The sequence below is a fragment of the Pelophylax lessonae genome, assembly GCF_965119305.1.
Source record: "Pelophylax lessonae genome assembly, chromosome: 1".
In the NCBI taxonomy this organism is placed as follows: domain Eukaryota; kingdom Metazoa; phylum Chordata; class Amphibia; order Anura; family Ranidae; genus Pelophylax; species Pelophylax lessonae.
This window is the reverse complement of record NC_138768.1, coordinates 351,571,744-351,589,686: the sequence shown is the minus strand read 5'-3', so window position 1 is coordinate 351,589,686 and position 17,943 is coordinate 351,571,744.

Sequence of the window (17,943 nt, the reverse complement as noted above, 5' to 3'; positions counted from 1 at the left end):
TACAATTTTGGGTAATAAATGGTATTTACTTCAGAAGGACAGACATGCCCTTCTGAATGCTGAAAACTTTTTAAGTGGGTGCAAAATCATTTCCCTTGGCTAAGGCAACTAAAAATAGTTATATATACAAAAATGTTATTGGCCAGTAGAGATAAATTTGTTTTGTTTCTTTTCGAATTCATTTGTTAAGTAAATAATTTCGTTTTGTCATATTTTTTATGTTAAAATTATTCATTTTTGGAATTCATTTAGTATATTTGGATTAGTTGTTGCAAATTGATTCATAAATTTTAGAAGTTATTTCGGATTCATTCATTGTGTCATTTGAAAAAAAAAATAAAAATTCCAGAAAAGCTGGTTGTTAAGGAGAGGGCAGCTGCCGCATTCCTTAGCAACTATGACTCCTCTGCTGTCAGTGGGCTTCCCTGCTGACAGCAAAATGTAAACAAAAAAAAAGCAGAATATCTGGTTGTTAAAACAGTAGTAAAATCTATTTTGCAATATAAAATAATGTGCCCCCCTCAGGTTAGGGTCCAAGGGCTGAAATGATCAGCTCCTGGGCTTCCAATTGTGCTATACAGAGCTCTCTAAGAGCGTATATTGCAGATCGTTGTGAGCACAATGCTTTTGTATTGTGATTACATTGGAATGAATGTAACATCACAAGTGATGTCACATCCATTCCCCTGTGTACAGTGGCTGAGACAGAGCTGAAACAGTCTCTCTCTGCAGCAATAGGTCACTGTTATATTAATCTATTGCTGGCTAATTGCAGTAAGCAGTAGATCACTATTATAGGTGATCTGTTGTTTCACAGCTGGATGACCAAGTGTAAAAACAATATACTGTATATATATATATATATATATATATATTTATATACATATATATATACACAGTAAACCCCCGTTATATCGCGGTTCAGTTTTTGCGGTCCCAGTATATTGCGTTTTTTTCTGTAATGTTATTTTACTAATTAAATCATTCATAATTAAATATTTTCGTGTTTTCCATAGCTCTTGCTCTGTCTCTCAGTATCTTTTATGTGTTTAAATGAGTTTCTATTATTTTAAAAGTGTGTTTAAAGACCTTAAAATGCTTTTAAAAGTACAGTGAAAGTTATAAAAACATGCCTACAGTGTATTTAAATAGGGTATTTCTATTTCGCGGATTTTCACTTTTCGTGGGTGGGTCCGGAACGTAACCCCCGCAATGGAGGGGGGTTTACTGTATATATATATATATATATATATATATATATATACTGTATATAATCAACAGCTACCAACAATGACATTGGATGATCTGGATGACAATTGCATGCACTGTACAAGCATCAAATGCTCATGTAAGTGAATGAAAGTATTTTTGTAAACCTGTGAAAAAGTCGCCATTGCACTAATTTGTGCCCTTATCAACCCAACATATTCCTATCTTAAGGCTATGCTAAAAATGTATGCAGACCATTTTTTTTTTGCATGCATCAGAATGTATCACTGAAAGGGGATTGAAGCTTTCCTAATGCAAAATGCATACATTCTCTTTAAACTTACTATTCTGCTATGTTACAGACTTTGTTGAATATATTTTGTGACAAATATATAGGGGTTCACAAATTATGTGAACATCGCACTGGGAAAGATTACTATAAAATGCATTTTATTCATTTTTTTTACTATATATTCCTAATAAAACTAACTATCCCCCACCCCCGCAAAAAAACATATATATATATATATATATATATATATATATATATATATATATATATAAAACCTGTTAGGGTAGACTACAAATGCTAAAAGATATAATGTGGAGAACTGAAACATTGGCAAAACAAAAAAAAAAAAACATCTAGGACTTAAATTTGAACTTTAATCAGAAAATGAAGTCCTGATAGATGACTTCAGGCTGGCCCCTTTTGCAGGTATAGCTATATAAAACATTAAAAATAAGTAGTATACTGTTTAAAATCCATAAATACACTGCTTCACCCTGCTCTACACATGCTTGGATGCTCTCTATTTTTAGACACTCCCAAATTTCTAGAGGACTATTTTCTGACACATAAAGTGGAATTAAACCCTCCTATCCTTTACAGTCAAGGAAGATGCTTCTGTTTGATCTGCAACTTCCATAGTGCTGTACATTTGATCATTTACAACACCAGCCATTTTTTGGCTTGACAGTTTGGTTGAGGACACAAGCATATGTGACAGTTGGCAATCCCAGCATTCCAGGATTGTAACTGTTTTTTGTAACTGTTAAATAGATGGGTTTCATTCCACTTTATGATTTACTGCTGTTCAGGGGCTCTGAGCTTCAGCAAAATGGCATCCTCCAGCAAGGAGAAACAGGAGCAATGCTGGAATAACTTTACAGCACACGCTAATTTTGGTAGCATAATTATTATTGTGGAATGTATGTTCCTTGCTAAAGAACATTACTTTTTATCAAGCTGTTATGGGTAAAGTTCCCCTTTAGAGGATTTAGGGAAGCAAAGATCTGAGGACTCCAGTTGTTAAAGCTTATTTGAGATTTTAGTAATTAGGTTTACATATACTTTAAAATGGAACTCGATGATTACTTACTTTTGTTTCTGAAATAACAGCAAGTACATGGTCCATAAAGTCACCATTGTTTACACATAGAAACATAGAAACATAGAATGTGTCGGCAGATAAGAACCATTTGGCCCATCTAGTCTGCCCAATATATCTGAATCCTATGAATAGTCCCTGGCCCTATCTTATATGAAGGATAGCCTTATGCCTATCCCATGCATGCTTAAACTCCTTCACTGTATTTGCAGCTACCACTTCTGCAGGAAGGTTATTCCATGCATCCACTACTCTCTCAGTAAAGTAATACTTCCTCATATTACTTTTAAACCTTTGCCCCTCTAGTTTAAAACTGTGTCCTCTTGTGGTAGTTTTTTTTCTTTTAAATATGCTCTCCTCCTTTACCGAGTTGATTCCCTTTATGTATTTAAATGTTTCTATCATATCCCCTCTGTCTCTTCTTTCTTCCAAGCTATACATGTTAAGGTCCTTTAACCTTTCCTGGTAAGTTTTTTCCTGCAATCCATGTACTAGTTTAGTAGCTCTTCTCTGAACTCTCTCTAGAGTATCTATATCCTTCTGGAGATATGGCCTCCAGTACTGCGCACAATACTCCAAGTGAGGTCTCACCAGTGTTCTGTACAGTGGCATAAGCACTTCTCTCTTTCTACTGCTTATACCTCTCCCTATACATCCAAGCATTCTGCTGGCATTTCATGCTGCTCTATTACATTGTCCTCCCACCTTTAAGTCTTCTGAAATAATTACTCCTAAATCCCTTTCCTCAGATATTGAGGTCAGGACTGTGTCAAATATTCTATATTCTGCCCTTGGGTTTTTACGCCCCAGGTGCATTATCTTGCACTTATCCACATTAAATTTAAGTTGCCAGAGTTCTGACCATTCTTCTAGTTTTCCTAAATCCTTTTCCATTTGGCGTTTCCCTCCAGGAACATCAACCCTGTTACATATCTTTGTGTCATCAGCAAAAAGACAAACCTTACCATCGAGGCCTTTTGCAATATCACTTATGAAGATATTAAACAAAATTGGTCCCAGTACAGATCCCTGAGGTACCCCACTGGTAACATGACCTTGTTCTGAATGTTCTCCATTGACTACAACCCTCTGTTGTCTGTCACTCAGCCACTGCCTAATCCACTCAACAATATGGGAGTCCATGCTCAATGACTATTATATTAAAAAAGAATAGCGCGCAAATGCAAAAGAAATAACTACCAAATCTGAAGACAATCCATAAATAAAAATGGGGGTTTGGTCCCACCATATGGCCATATCGTGCTCAAGCCCACTACTGCGTCAAAGTACCCCATTATCAGTGGGTCCTACACTATCCATGAAAAAGAGATGAATCCAGCCTTTCTAACCCTTGGAGATAACACTCCTTGCTGGGGAAGATGTGCAAATGCACTACAGGGGACTCCTCTTATATCCACTTGATGGTGGACACTGATTGAGTACAGGTGGGGGTGGGGAGGGCTGCTCAACCTCGATAGTCTGGTCAGACCGAATACATAATAAACAGGCAAAAAATTTGGGGTAGCATACCCATGTATTTCCAAAGCTGCTGCAGCTATGAACCAAAAGACATGTATATTAAAAAAGAATAGCGCGCAAATGCAAAAGAAATTACTACCAAATCTGAAGAGAGTCCATAAATAAAAATGGGGGTTTGGTCCCACCATATGGCCATATCGTGCTCAAGCCCACTACTGCGTCAAAGTACCCCATTATGCTCCCCCAAATTTTTTGCCTGTTTATTATGTATTCGGTCTGACCAGACTATCGAGGTTGAGCAACCCTCCCCACCCCCCCACACACACCTGTACTCAATCAGTGTCCACCATCTAGTGGATATAGTAGGAGTCCCCTGTAGTGCATTTGCACATCCTTCCCAGCAAGGAGTATTATCTCCAAGGGTTAGGCTGGATTCATCTCTTTTTCATGGATAGTGTAGGACCCACTGATAATGGGGTACTTTGACGCAGTAGTGGGCTTGAGCACGATATGGCCATATGGTGGGACCAAACCCCCATTTTTATTTATGGATTGTCTTCAGATTTGGTAGTTATTTCTTTTGCATTTGCGCGCTATTCTTTTTTAATATACATGTCTTTTGGTTCATAGCTGCAGCAGCTTTAGAAATACATGGGTATGCTCCCCCAAATTTTTTGCCTGTTTATTATGTATTCGGTCTGACCAGACTATCGAGGTTGAGCAACCCTCCCCACCCCCCCACACACACCTGTACTCAATCAGTGTCCACCATCTAGTGGATATAGTAGGAGTCCCCTGTAGTGCATTTGCACATCCTTCCCAGCAAGGAGTATTATCTCCAAGGGTTAGGCTGGATTCATCTCTTTTTCATGGATAGTGTAGGACCCACTGATAATGGGGTACTTTGACGCAGTAGTGGGCTTGAGCACGATATGGCCATATGGTGGGACCAAACCCCCATTTTTATTTATGGATTGTCTTCAGATTTGGTAGTTATTTCTTTTGCATTTGCGCGCTATTCTTTTTTAATATACATGTCTTTTGGTTCATAGCTGCAGCAGCTTTAGAAATACATGGGTATGCTCCCCCAAATTTTTTGCCTGTTTATTATGTATTCGGTCTGACCAGACTATCGAGGTTGAGCAACCCTCCCCACCCCCCCACACACACCTGTACTCAATCAGTGTCCACCATCTAGTGGATATAGTAGGAGTCCCCTGTAGTGCATTTGCACATCCTTCCCAGCAAGGAGTATTATCTCCAAGGGTTAGGCTGGATTCATCTCTTTTTCATGGATAGTGTAGGACCCACTGATAATGGGGTACTTTGACGCAGTAGTGGGCTTGAGCACGATATGGCCATATGGTGGGACCAAACCCCCATTTTTATTTATGGATTGTCTTCAGATTTGGTAGTTATTTCTTTTGCATTTGCGCGCTATTCTTTTTTAATATACATGTCTTTTGGTTCATAGCTGCAGCAGCTTTAGAAATACATGGGTATGCTCCCCCAAATTTTTTGCCTGTTTATTATGTATTCGGTCTGACCAGACTATCGAGGTTGAGCAACCCTCCCCACCCCCCCACACACACCTGTACTCAATCAGTGTCCACCATCTAGTGGATATAGTAGGAGTCCCCTGTAGTGCATTTGCACATCCTTCCCAGCAAGGAGTATTATCTCCAAGGGTTAGGCTGGATTCATCTCTTTTTCATGGATAGTGTAGGACCCACTGATAATGGGGTACTTTGACGCAGTAGTGGGCTTGAGCACGATATGGCCATATGGTGGGACCAAACCCCCATTTTTATTTATGGATTGTCTTCAGATTTGGTAGTTATTTCTTTTGCATTTGCGCGCTATTCTTTTTTAATATACATGTCTTTTGGTTCATAGCTGCAGCAGCTTTAGAAATACATGGGTATGCTCCCCCAAATTTTTTGCCTGTTTATTATGTATTCGGTCTGACCAGACTATCGAGGTTGAGCAACCCTCCCCACCCCCCCACACACACCTGTACTCAATCAGTGTCCACCATCTAGTGGATATAGTAGGAGTCCCCTGTAGTGCATTTGCACATCCTTCCCAGCAAGGAGTATTATCTCCAAGGGTTAGGCTGGATTCATCTCTTTTTCATGGATAGTGTAGGACCCACTGATAATGGGGTACTTTGACGCAGTAGTGGGCTTGAGCACGATATGGCCATATGGTGGGACCAAACCCCCATTTTTATTTATGGATTGTCTTCAGATTTGGTAGTTATTTCTTTTGCATTTGCGCGCTATTCTTTTTTAATATACATGTCTTTTGGTTCATAGCTGCAGCAGCTTTAGAAATACATGGGTATGCTCCCCCAAATTTTTTGCCTGTTTATTATGTATTCGGTCTGACCAGACTATCGAGGTTGAGCAACCCTCCCCACCCCCCCACACACACCTGTACTCAATCAGTGTCCACCATCTAGTGGATATAGTAGGAGTCCCCTGTAGTGCATTTGCACATCCTTCCCAGCAAGGAGTATTATCTCCAAGGGTTAGGCTGGATTCATCTCTTTTTCATGGATAGTGTAGGACCCACTGATAATGGGGTACTTTGACGCAGTAGTGGGCTTGAGCACGATATGGCCATATGGTGGGACCAAACCCCCATTTTTATTTATGGATTGTCTTCAGATTTGGTAGTTATTTCTTTTGCATTTGCGCGCTATTCTTTTTTAATATACATGTCTTTTGGTTCATAGCTGCAGCAGCTTTAGAAATACATGGGTATGCTCCCCCAAATTTTTTGCCTGTTTATTATGTATTCGGTCTGACCAGACTATCGAGGTTGAGCAACCCTCCCCACCCCCCCACACACACCTGTACTCAATCAGTGTCCACCATCTAGTGGATATAGTAGGAGTCCCCTGTAGTGCATTTGCACATCCTTCCCAGCAAGGAGTATTATCTCCAAGGGTTAGGCTGGATTCATCTCTTTTTCATGGATAGTGTAGGACCCACTGATAATGGGGTACTTTGACGCAGTAGTGGGCTTGAGCACGATATGGCCATATGGTGGGACCAAACCCCCATTTTTATTTATGGATTGTCTTCAGATTTGGTAGTTATTTCTTTTGCATTTGCGCGCTATTCTTTTTTAATATACATGTCTTTTGGTTCATAGCTGCAGCAGCTTTAGAAATACATGGGTATGCTCCCCCAAATTTTTTGCCTGTTTATTATGTATTCGGTCTGACCAGACTATCGAGGTTGAGCAACCCTCCCCACCCCCCCACACACACCTGTACTCAATCAGTGTCCACCATCTAGTGGATATAGTAGGAGTCCCCTGTAGTGCATTTGCACATCCTTCCCAGCAAGGAGTATTATCTCCAAGGGTTAGGCTGGATTCATCTCTTTTTCATGGATAGTGTAGGACCCACTGATAATGGGGTACTTTGACGCAGTAGTGGGCTTGAGCACGATATGGCCATATGGTGGGACCAAACCCCCATTTTTATTTATGGATTGTCTTCAGATTTGGTAGTTATTTCTTTTGCATTTGCGCGCTATTCTTTTTTAATATACATGTCTTTTGGTTCATAGCTGCAGCAGCTTTAGAAATACATGGGTATGCTCCCCCAAATTTTTTGCCTGTTTATCATGCTCAATGACTGTAGTTTATTGATAAGTCTTCTATGTGGGACAGTGTCAAAAGCCTTACTAAAATCTAAATATGCAATGTCTACTACACCTCCACCGTCTATTATTTTAGTCACCCAGTCAAAAAAATCTATAAGATTTGTTTGACATGATCTCCCTGAAGTAAACCCATGTTGTTTTTCATCTTGCGATCCATGGGATTTAAGATGTTCCACAATTCTATCCTTTAATAGGGTTTCCACTGGTCTATAGTTGCTCGATCCCTCCCTACTACCTTTCTTGTGAATGGGCACGACATTTGCCAATTTCCAATCTTCCGGGACGACTCCTGTTACTAATGATTGGTTAAATAAATCTGTTAATGGTTTTGCCAGCTCACCACTAAGCTCTTTTAATAATTTTGGGTGTACCTCATCAGGACCCTGTGACTTATTTGTCTTCACTTTAGACAGCAATCTTAGAACGTCTTCCTCTGTAAAGACACATGCATCAAACGATTCATTAGTCATCCTTTCAAGTAGAGGTCCTTTTCCTTCTTTTTCTTCTGTAAAAACTGAACAGAAGTATTCATTAAGGCAGTCAGCTAGCCCTTTTTTCTCTTCTACATACCTTCCGTCCTTTGTTTTTTAATTTAGTTATTCCTTGTTTTAATTTCCTTTTTTCATTTATATATCTGAAGAATGTCTTATCCCCCTTTTTCATAGACTGAGCTAGTTTTTCTTCTGCCTGCGCTTTAGAAGTTCTTATAACTTGCTTGGCCTCTTTCTGCCTAATCTTGTAGATTTCCTTATCTTCATTGCTCTGGGTTTTTTTATAATTACAAAATGCTAGCTTTTTATTTTCAATGATTTGGGCCACTTCTGCTGAGTACCACAGTGGTCTCTTCCTTTTTTTGCTTTTACTGACAAGTCTAATGCAAGTTTCTGTTGCCTTCAATAATGCACCTTTTAAGTAGTCCCATTTCTCCTGGACTCCATGTAATCCGTTCCAGTCTGATAAGGACTCATTTATGACTAATTTCATTTTTGAAAAGTCTGTTTTTCTAAAATCTAAAACTTTTGTTTTTGTGTGGTGTGACTCTTTCACAGTTCTTATATTAAACCACACTGACTGGTGATCACTAGATCCCAAGGTTTCGCCTACAATGACATCATATACCGAATCCCCATTTGTGAATACCAAATCCAAAATGGCCTCCCTCCGGGTTGGCTCCTCAACCACTTGTTGCAGAGACAACCCCAGTAGGCAATTTAGAATATCTGTACTCCTGGTAGAACTTGCTATTTTGGTTTTCCAGTTTATATCTGGAAGATTGAAATCTCCCATAATGATAACTTCTCCTTTCATTGTCATTTTAGCTATTTCTTCAACTAGTAGATCATCTAGTTCTTTAACTTGACCAGGTGGTCTATATATCACACCTACACGAGTTACTGCATGATTAGCAAACTGCAACGTAACCCAAACTGACTCTATGTTGGCCTCACCAACTTGTATTAGGTTAGATTTAATGCTATCTTTCACATACAGGGCCACTCCTCCTCCTTTCTTGCCTTCTCTGTCTCTTCTGTATAAAGAGTACCCTGGTATGGTTATGTCCCAGTCATTTCTTTCATTAAACCATGTCTCCGTAACAGCCACTAAATCTACATTCTCAGATGCCATTATTGACCCAAGTTCATTGATTTTTTTACCTAAACTGCGAGCATTTGTAGACAGGACTCTGAGCTTATCATTTCTTAACCTCTGTGCTTCTGACCTGTTCTGGCATTGTTTCGGGGGGCAATTGGACTCTTGTATTTCCACTCTTTTGCCCCCCCTTCCTAGTTTAAACACTAACAATAACAGTTGTTAAAACAGTTCTATTATGCCGTATGCTGTGACAGAATCTGGGACATTGCTTCAGTACAGAGTTTCAATATTAAAATATTATAACTTGACATGAGAGGTTTCCATGAAATGTAATTATGACATGAAATGATGCAGAAGGAATATAATACGTTCAACATTATGACCATATAAATTGTCCTAATTTGGTTAAGATGATGTTGTGCAGTAATCATTTTGAAAGAAACTACTGAACCCTTTTTTTTTTTTTTTTACTTCTGTCGTAGGTATAACAGATAGCCCAGTTTAAGCTCATCCAGAAGTTTTAGTTCTGTTCCTTAAACATAGGCACTCTTTCAAAGAGATGGTTGACAACCTGTGATAAAAAAAAAGTGAGCATAAATATTCAATATATCTCTAACCTAATCATTTAGTTTTTACACTTCCATCAGTGTTACTATAGAAAGATATCTGTTTTACCTTTTTGCTTGTTTTGTTTTATACTGAACTAAGCATAATTCAAGTAAAAAAATGACTTTAGACCATCTCCTTCCATCATGATGCTTATTTTCCTCATTTGTCTTCAACTTCCACTTTCTTGTCCTTGCCACCTCTGTTTGGGGTAGAAGCACTGACTTATGGATCTCCAAGGAAGTTGTGAATCATTAATAGCACTAATTGGGCTGATTGGCAAAAGATTTACTGGTTCGCAGATTTTCTATTTAGGAAAGTGAATGCTCATTCAGCTCACTAAATACTGTAGCGAGAAACTAATTTAAATACACTATCGGGGACAAGGGAAAAAAAAATGACTTTTGCTTGCACATTATTGAATGATTGAAATGAACACAGCTACACCCTACTCACTAAGCTCTGATTGAATATTCAATTTTTAAAGTGAATACTCATTTTGCTAAGTGAAAAATTTGTACTGAAACCAGAATGCCCATTTTGGATACAAGCATGCGGTCGTAATAAGATTACTGATAATCTATGCAGGATCTTGGTTGCACAGACTCGCAGAAATATTCTTACATTTACATGTGTATAGATGTGTAAACATTAAAGCTGCATTTACAGGTGCATCTCATAAAATTAGAATATCATCAAAAAGTTAATTTCAGTAATTCAATTCAAAAAGTGAAACTCATATGTTTTATATAGATGTGTTACACACAGAGTGATATATTTTAAGCATATCTTTATTTTAATTTTCATGATATTGGCTTACAGCTAGTGAACTGAAAACCCAAAATTCAGTATCTCAGAAAATTAAAATATTACATAAGACTTAAAAATAAAAGGATTTTAATACATAAATGTTGGCTTACTGAAAAGTATGTCCATGTACAGTATAATATGCACTTGTTTGGGGCTCCTTTTGCATGGATTACTGCATCAATGCGACCTGGCATAGAGGCGATCAGCCTGTAGCACTGCTGAGGTGTTATGGAAGCCCAGGTTGCTTTGATAGGGGCTTACAGCTTATCTTCATTGTTGGCTTTGGTTTTGGTGTATCTCATCTTCCTCTTAACAGTACCCCACAGGCTCTCTATATGATTTAGGTCAGGCGAGTTTGCTAGCCAATCAAGCACAGTGATATCTTGATCATGAAACCAAGTATTGATACTTTTGGCAGTGTGGGCAGGTGCCAATCCTGCTGGAAAATGAAATCAGCATCTCCATATAACTGGTCAGCAGAGAGAAGCCTAAAGTGCTGTAGAATTTCCTGGTAGAGGGCTGCGCTGACTCTGGACTAACACCAGCAGATGACATGGCTCCCCAAATCATCACTGACTGTGGAAACTTCACACTAGACCACATGCAACTTTTTCTTCCTCTCCACTCTTCCTCCAGATTCTGGGACCTTGATTTCCAAATAAAATGCAAAATTTTCCACAGTCAGTGATAATTTGGAGAGCCATGTCATCTGCTAATGTTGGTCCACTGTGTTTTATCAAGTCCAAGGTCAGCGCAGCCCTCTACCAAAAATATCTAGAGCACTTAATGCTTCCATCTGCTGACTATCTTTAATGAGATGCTGATTTTATTTTCCAGCAGGACTTGGCACCTGCCCACACTGCCAAAAGTACCAATACCTGGTTTAATGATCATGGTATCACTGTACTTGATTGTTCAGCACACTTGCCTGATCTAAACCCCATAGAGAATCTGTGGGGTATTGTCAAGACACAGTGACACAGGCTGATCACCTCTATGCCATGCCCCACTGATGCAGTAATGTATGCAAAAGGAGCCCCAACCAAGTACTGAGTGCATACTATGCTGTACATTGACATACTTTTCAGTAAGCCAACATTTCTGTATTAAAAATTATTTTTTTCTTTTTTTTTTTTTTCTTTGGTCTTATGTAATATTCTAATTTTCTGAGAAACTGAATTTTGGGTTTTCACTAGCCGTAAGCCCTAATCATCAAAATTAAAAGAAAGAAATACTTAAAATATATCAAACTGTGTGTGACACATTTATATAAAATATATGAGTTTAACTTTTTGAATTGGATTACCGTACTGAAATAAATTAACTTTTTGATATTATTCTAATTTATAATTCCAAAAAACACCCATTTCATAAAATGTTAGCATGTACACATGTACATGCATTTACGGGTGTTTAGATGTGTACTGTACATCTAAAGCGTAGTGTAAATGACTAATCTCAGATGCACATTTTGCAGGAAGAGAGAGAGTTTATTGACCTTTAAGTACTAAGTTTATGGGCTACGACAATTCACCATGGCCACCATTCACTGTGGCACACAAAGATATGGGACATCATTTTAGCACACAGATAACTGTCCATTAAAAGGCTGGTCAGTTGTGTGTGCCCCAGCCCACAATTATCCATTCTTTCCTTATCTTGATTAATTAAAACTGAAAAACATGGGTATTCCAATGTATCATTTTATCTTAATTATATCATATCTTCACCCACAAGAATGATTGTATATTTAAGATATCAGTAAAACACATTTTATTCTTTTTACTTTTCTTTAAATAGAATGACTATATATTCCAAAAACCTTGCCCAGGAACATAATACAGAATTGTACCTATTCCTAAAGCCACACAGGTTTCTGGTTACATCATTGTACTTTTCAGAGTGATCTTTAAAGCATTATATAGATAGATGATTACCTCTGAGCATTGGATAATACATGTAGACTGAGATATGAGAAGCTAATATTTTATGATGATTTCTAAAAGTCTGCTATTTAAGAACTGCATTAAGACATCTTAAAATCATGCCCTGCAACCTTATTGATTTAAGGAATACAAAACTATAACATAAAACTAGTATATGTAACATAATATTTAACTCCATACATCGGATTCCCAAAATATCTAAAACATTATCACATGTTTAAGAAGAAGTAAGGGTATATAAGTATTCAGTAGTGGCCCCAGCCGGTGATTCCAGGAATTGGAGCAATTTACCTCATTTCAATGTACAGTGTTACTTGTGCATTTAAAAAAAAAAAAACATTGTGCCCTATTTTCAGCTCTTAAGATGTACAGTAAATACATGATTACTAGGCAGATTTGTATAGTGTTTTTGTGTAAATGTTCCATTTTTTATGTTAACCCCATTGTGACCACATTACGCCTTTTTAAGTGAAAATGGCCCTTGCCATTAATTAATTGTGCAGCGGAGAACTAGGAAAGCACAACTGTGTGTATTCCTAATTCCCAGGCCCAATCCCAAACTAAAACATTTGTCATAGAGCTATTGTCAATTTAACTGACTCAAACTTGCACTGCTAAATTTGGTCTGAGCAACTAAGCTTAAAGTGGAATTAAACTCCATTTTTGAAGTTGGATCTACAGGTAAAGCTTACCCGCAGGTACAGTGAATATCTCTTTAATATGCACTGTTTAGGAGATATTAACACAACATGCACCAGTGCATGCTCTCTGAAGGGAGGGCATAACGTGTCGGACCTTCAGAGCTTCGTGCCAGAGTCGAGGGCTTCTGAGTGCATGCACAATAGTAACGTCACTATGGCCCCGCCCATTCATCCAACTGAAGCCCGTGAACCCTGAAGTAAGACAGGGTGAAGATGGCAGCTCCAGGGAGCTGTGACAGCACTGTGCTGGAGAGCTCCATGTGGAGGTAAGTCTGTCATGATATGTTAGTGTGCGGTGCATACCAGAACATTATGACTTAAAACCTGCAGGGGGCCCATTGTTTTTTATTTTTCTGGCAGTTTACTACCGCTTTAAGGGCTAAAGCAAAAGTGTCACATTGGCTTTCTGTAACCTTGGATAAAAGTTGTTATGAAATAAACCTAAATAGCACAGAAAACAGATTGCATTGACTACAGAATCACCCACAGAGTTGCAAACCTGTTGGGCTGACTTAGGTACCTACAGGGTTATTGTTTAGCTTGTTCTGGCCTTTCCTGTCTGAGCATTCAGTATGCATTGCAAAATGAGTTTCATTTTATAAATGTTCATTTGTAAAATACATTTTGTATATGTTTTAATAATAAAATATACAAAATATCTCAACATATACATTTGTAAAAAAAATAATAAAAATCATGAACCTGTATGTATTGTGGTTTTGATTTTTTTTTTTATGGTAACAATAAATTTTGTCATACACACACGCTGACGCAACCCTGCTTAACCATCTCCAAATTTCATAAAGAAGTGGACCTATATGGGTCATTATCAGGATATAAAATCAATCCCTCAAAACTGGAAGCTCTTCTTTTTAACACTCCTCGCTCTGAAACACAACGTCTTTCCAATAAATTTCCATACACATGAATGACTTCCTAACTAAAATACATTGTCTCTTGGTAGGAACACGCAAAGACATCCAGTAATGGGTGATTTATTTACGGGTGACAAATAGCAGTCACGCTATCGCAACGACTGCCTTTGGACCCAACAACTCCTCCTCCAAGGCTCCCAACGAACATACTACTAGGTCTCTAGGAAGCCGAAAACTAAATAACTGTGAAATAGTATCTATGACTTCTGTCCAATATCAAAATAACTTGGGACATCTCCATACCATATGCAACAAGTCACCATGTTCTTGTTCACATTTTGGACAAAGAGGAGTATCTCTACTTCCCCACTTATGCAGCTGAGTTGGTGTTCTGTAAACTCTATGCATTAAAAACAGCTGAGAAAGTCTCTGAGATGCTGACACAGAAACCCTAATCATGGAGGACAGGCACAGCTCCCATGTATCATCATCGATAGTGCCCAGATCCCTATCCCCACCCCCCGCTACATTTCAATGCAAATGTTCTCTGCAAGGTGTTCAATATAATTTATAAGATATTTCTAACACAAAGCATGTACATAGCAAAAATTACACCCCAAAATACATTCTACTACTTGTCCTGAGTATGGTGATACCACGTGTGAGACTTTTCCAAAGCCTGGCCACATACAGAGGTCCAACATCCAAGTAGCACCATCAGGCGCTCTAAAAGGCATAAATTACACATTTCATTTCCTGAGTAACTATCACATTTTTGAAGGCCCCGGAGCAAAAGAACAATACAATTAACCAAAAAATGAAAAAATTACCCCATTTTGAAAAGAGAACACCCCAATGTATATTCTACGAGGCATAATGAGTCTTTTGAACATGTTATTTTTTTCCATTTTTGGAAAATGTGGAAAAAAATTAAAACATATTTTTTAACACAAAGTTGTCAATTTTTTAAATATTTCTAACACATAGCATGTATATACCATGAATGACACCCTAAAATACATTCTACTACTCCTCCTGAGTGTGGCGATACCACATGTGTGAGACTTTTCCACAGACTGGCCACATACATAGGCCCAACATTCAAGTAGCAGCTTAAAGCTTCTAACACATAGCATGTACATACCAAGAATTACACCCCAAAATACATTCTACTGAGCAAAGGGTAAAAAAAAAGGATTGCCTGTGGTTTTAGCAGGCAGGAACACTGTCCCAGCACAGGAAAAGCTTTGGTCCAAACAGCCAACGGAAATGTCCAGGAATTGTCCAGGCAGCAGGCAGAGATATGCCAAAGTATTGGTCCTGGCAGTAGTTCAGGTAGCAGGCATAGGCATGGCCAGTTCAGGTGGCAGGCAGAGGCATGGCCAGTTCAGGTGGCAGGCAGAGGCATGGACAGTTCAAGTGGCAGGTAGAGGCATGGACAGTTCAGGTGGCAGCAGGCAGCACTATAAGGCTTAGGGCCTTGGTCAGGTAAGACCTGAGGACAGGAGTAGAGGCTTCTCCCACTTATATCCCTTTGAAGCCTCTGAGTCTCCAGACCGTAATCCAAGAAAACAAAAACAGAGAAAAAGGTTTTCTCCACTAGGAAATTCTATTCTGGAGCCCCTCACATATGTGAGACTCCTGTGCTGTCTTGAATCCCACTAAAACAGTGACAGGGCAAACAATCAGTTCAGGAGGCAGGCAAAAAGCATGGTCATTTAATAGGCCAAGGTCAATTCACATGTAGGGCAGAAACATGGTTGGCAGAGGCATAGTTGATAAACAGCCTGGGTCCTACACAGAAATAACGGAAACTGGAAAAATATCTTCACATCATAGTCGATAAACAGTCCGGTTCATCCACAGAAATAGCAGATAGTGGAAACTGAAAAATGTCTTTACTTCACTAATAGTGTAGTGAAGTGTAATAAATCTGATAGCACTCCAATACAGAGGCCTAGCTGGGAGGGACATTGGGGACAATAGTATCGGGTCGGGTGTCACGGCGAATTCCTTTACTTGAATATACATGACATTTTTGGGGGGGTTTGCGGCCTGTTTGGGTAGGAGGGAGGATATCGGGGAAGCGCCTTTCATGAAGTCTGGCTTATGTATCGGAGCGATAACAGAAGAATATATCAGCGCAAGCAAAGAAACAAAATATTACAAAGCAGCTGACACCAAGGTAAATATACAGAAAACCTTAAAAAGTCCAACAAGCAAAAAGTGCAGCACTTAAATGGTCAATAAATATCTAAAAATCATCCATAGTTCATAAAAAATCGCTGTAATGCATCCTAAAACCAAGGGAGGAAGGGGTTAAAAAGTCCAAGAGAGTCCAAGGGAAAAAGTGCACAGTGCTTGACAATATCCAGATACAAGGTGCAAATATCCTCCACCAGTGGTTCTAGCCTCTCACCTGAAGGCTGAGAGTAAGCAGCCTTATTCAACAATCAGCACAGTAAAATCTCCGCACTGGATCCTCGGACCTTAACATGTATCCCCTTCTCACAAGTTCAGGTGAAGATATTCCCCAGAAAAAGCAAAAGGCGAATCATAGCGTATTATGCATATAATACCACATTTATTGAGAAAAACAAGACAGCCTCTTACTTCATTCAGAAGAAAAAAAAATGTATCGGAGCATTCAGGGGCATTGCCATGGGGATAGAGAAGGGTTTTAATAACGTCCTCTTGAAATTTTAGATAGGTTAGGGAATCTTTAGGTGCACTTGGAAAAAATAGCATATGAATTGAACAGGGCTAGTTGAATCAAATAAATGGTGACTTTCTTATGCCAAAACAGTGATCTCCTGGTGGCCAAGTAGGGCTGCATCAGCTGGTCATTCATATTGACCCCATATGAATAGGTTATAGTCATGTATAGGTGTGTGATTCCTAAAAAACTTTTCAGTTCTGTTTAGCCATCATCCCGAGAGAAATTTTGAATATGGGGTTGGTGCCTCAGGTCAAAATTGGGACTTTACGGGCTCAATATGTATGTTCATAAGAGATTGTTGTTTTTTACATAAAAAATAAATTTATTATATGTATTGCCACATATAATATAATTACACAATTACATACAAAATCCAATAAAGTATTTCAAGAAATCATATATTGGTGTATGGGTTATAGACCCATTGGTGATCGTGAGTAAATAAGAAAGGTAAGAAAAGGTGACAATGTGGTATAGTGACAATCACTGTCTCTCTATTGTTCCACGCTTTGAGTGTAGCGTCGGATCCATAGGGAGGGTGTTCAATGTCCTACGCGTTTCGGCCATAAGGCCTTTATCAAGGAAGGTATGTCACCACATCTGTAAGTATAGTAAATAAATTATTTGAGTATATATTATTTGAACCAATCGGAATGTTTGTTTTCCTTTGGTCATATAATAAAGAACATACTTGTTAGGAAAAGATTCTGCTTCTGGTCCTTGCCTCCGGTCCTTCTCTTATCACATAAGAATCGTATTGCCGCTGCTGCTGGAGTATAATTATGAAGGGTGTAAATTTCATTTCCAGTGTTTGGTAGGATTTTGGTTGGCTTAAATATTTCACATGTATTGGGTACTTACAATTCATATGCTTCTTTGGCCAGTGAGGGGGAAGTAATACTGTCCCAGGTCTGGTCCGATCTGTATTGAAGTG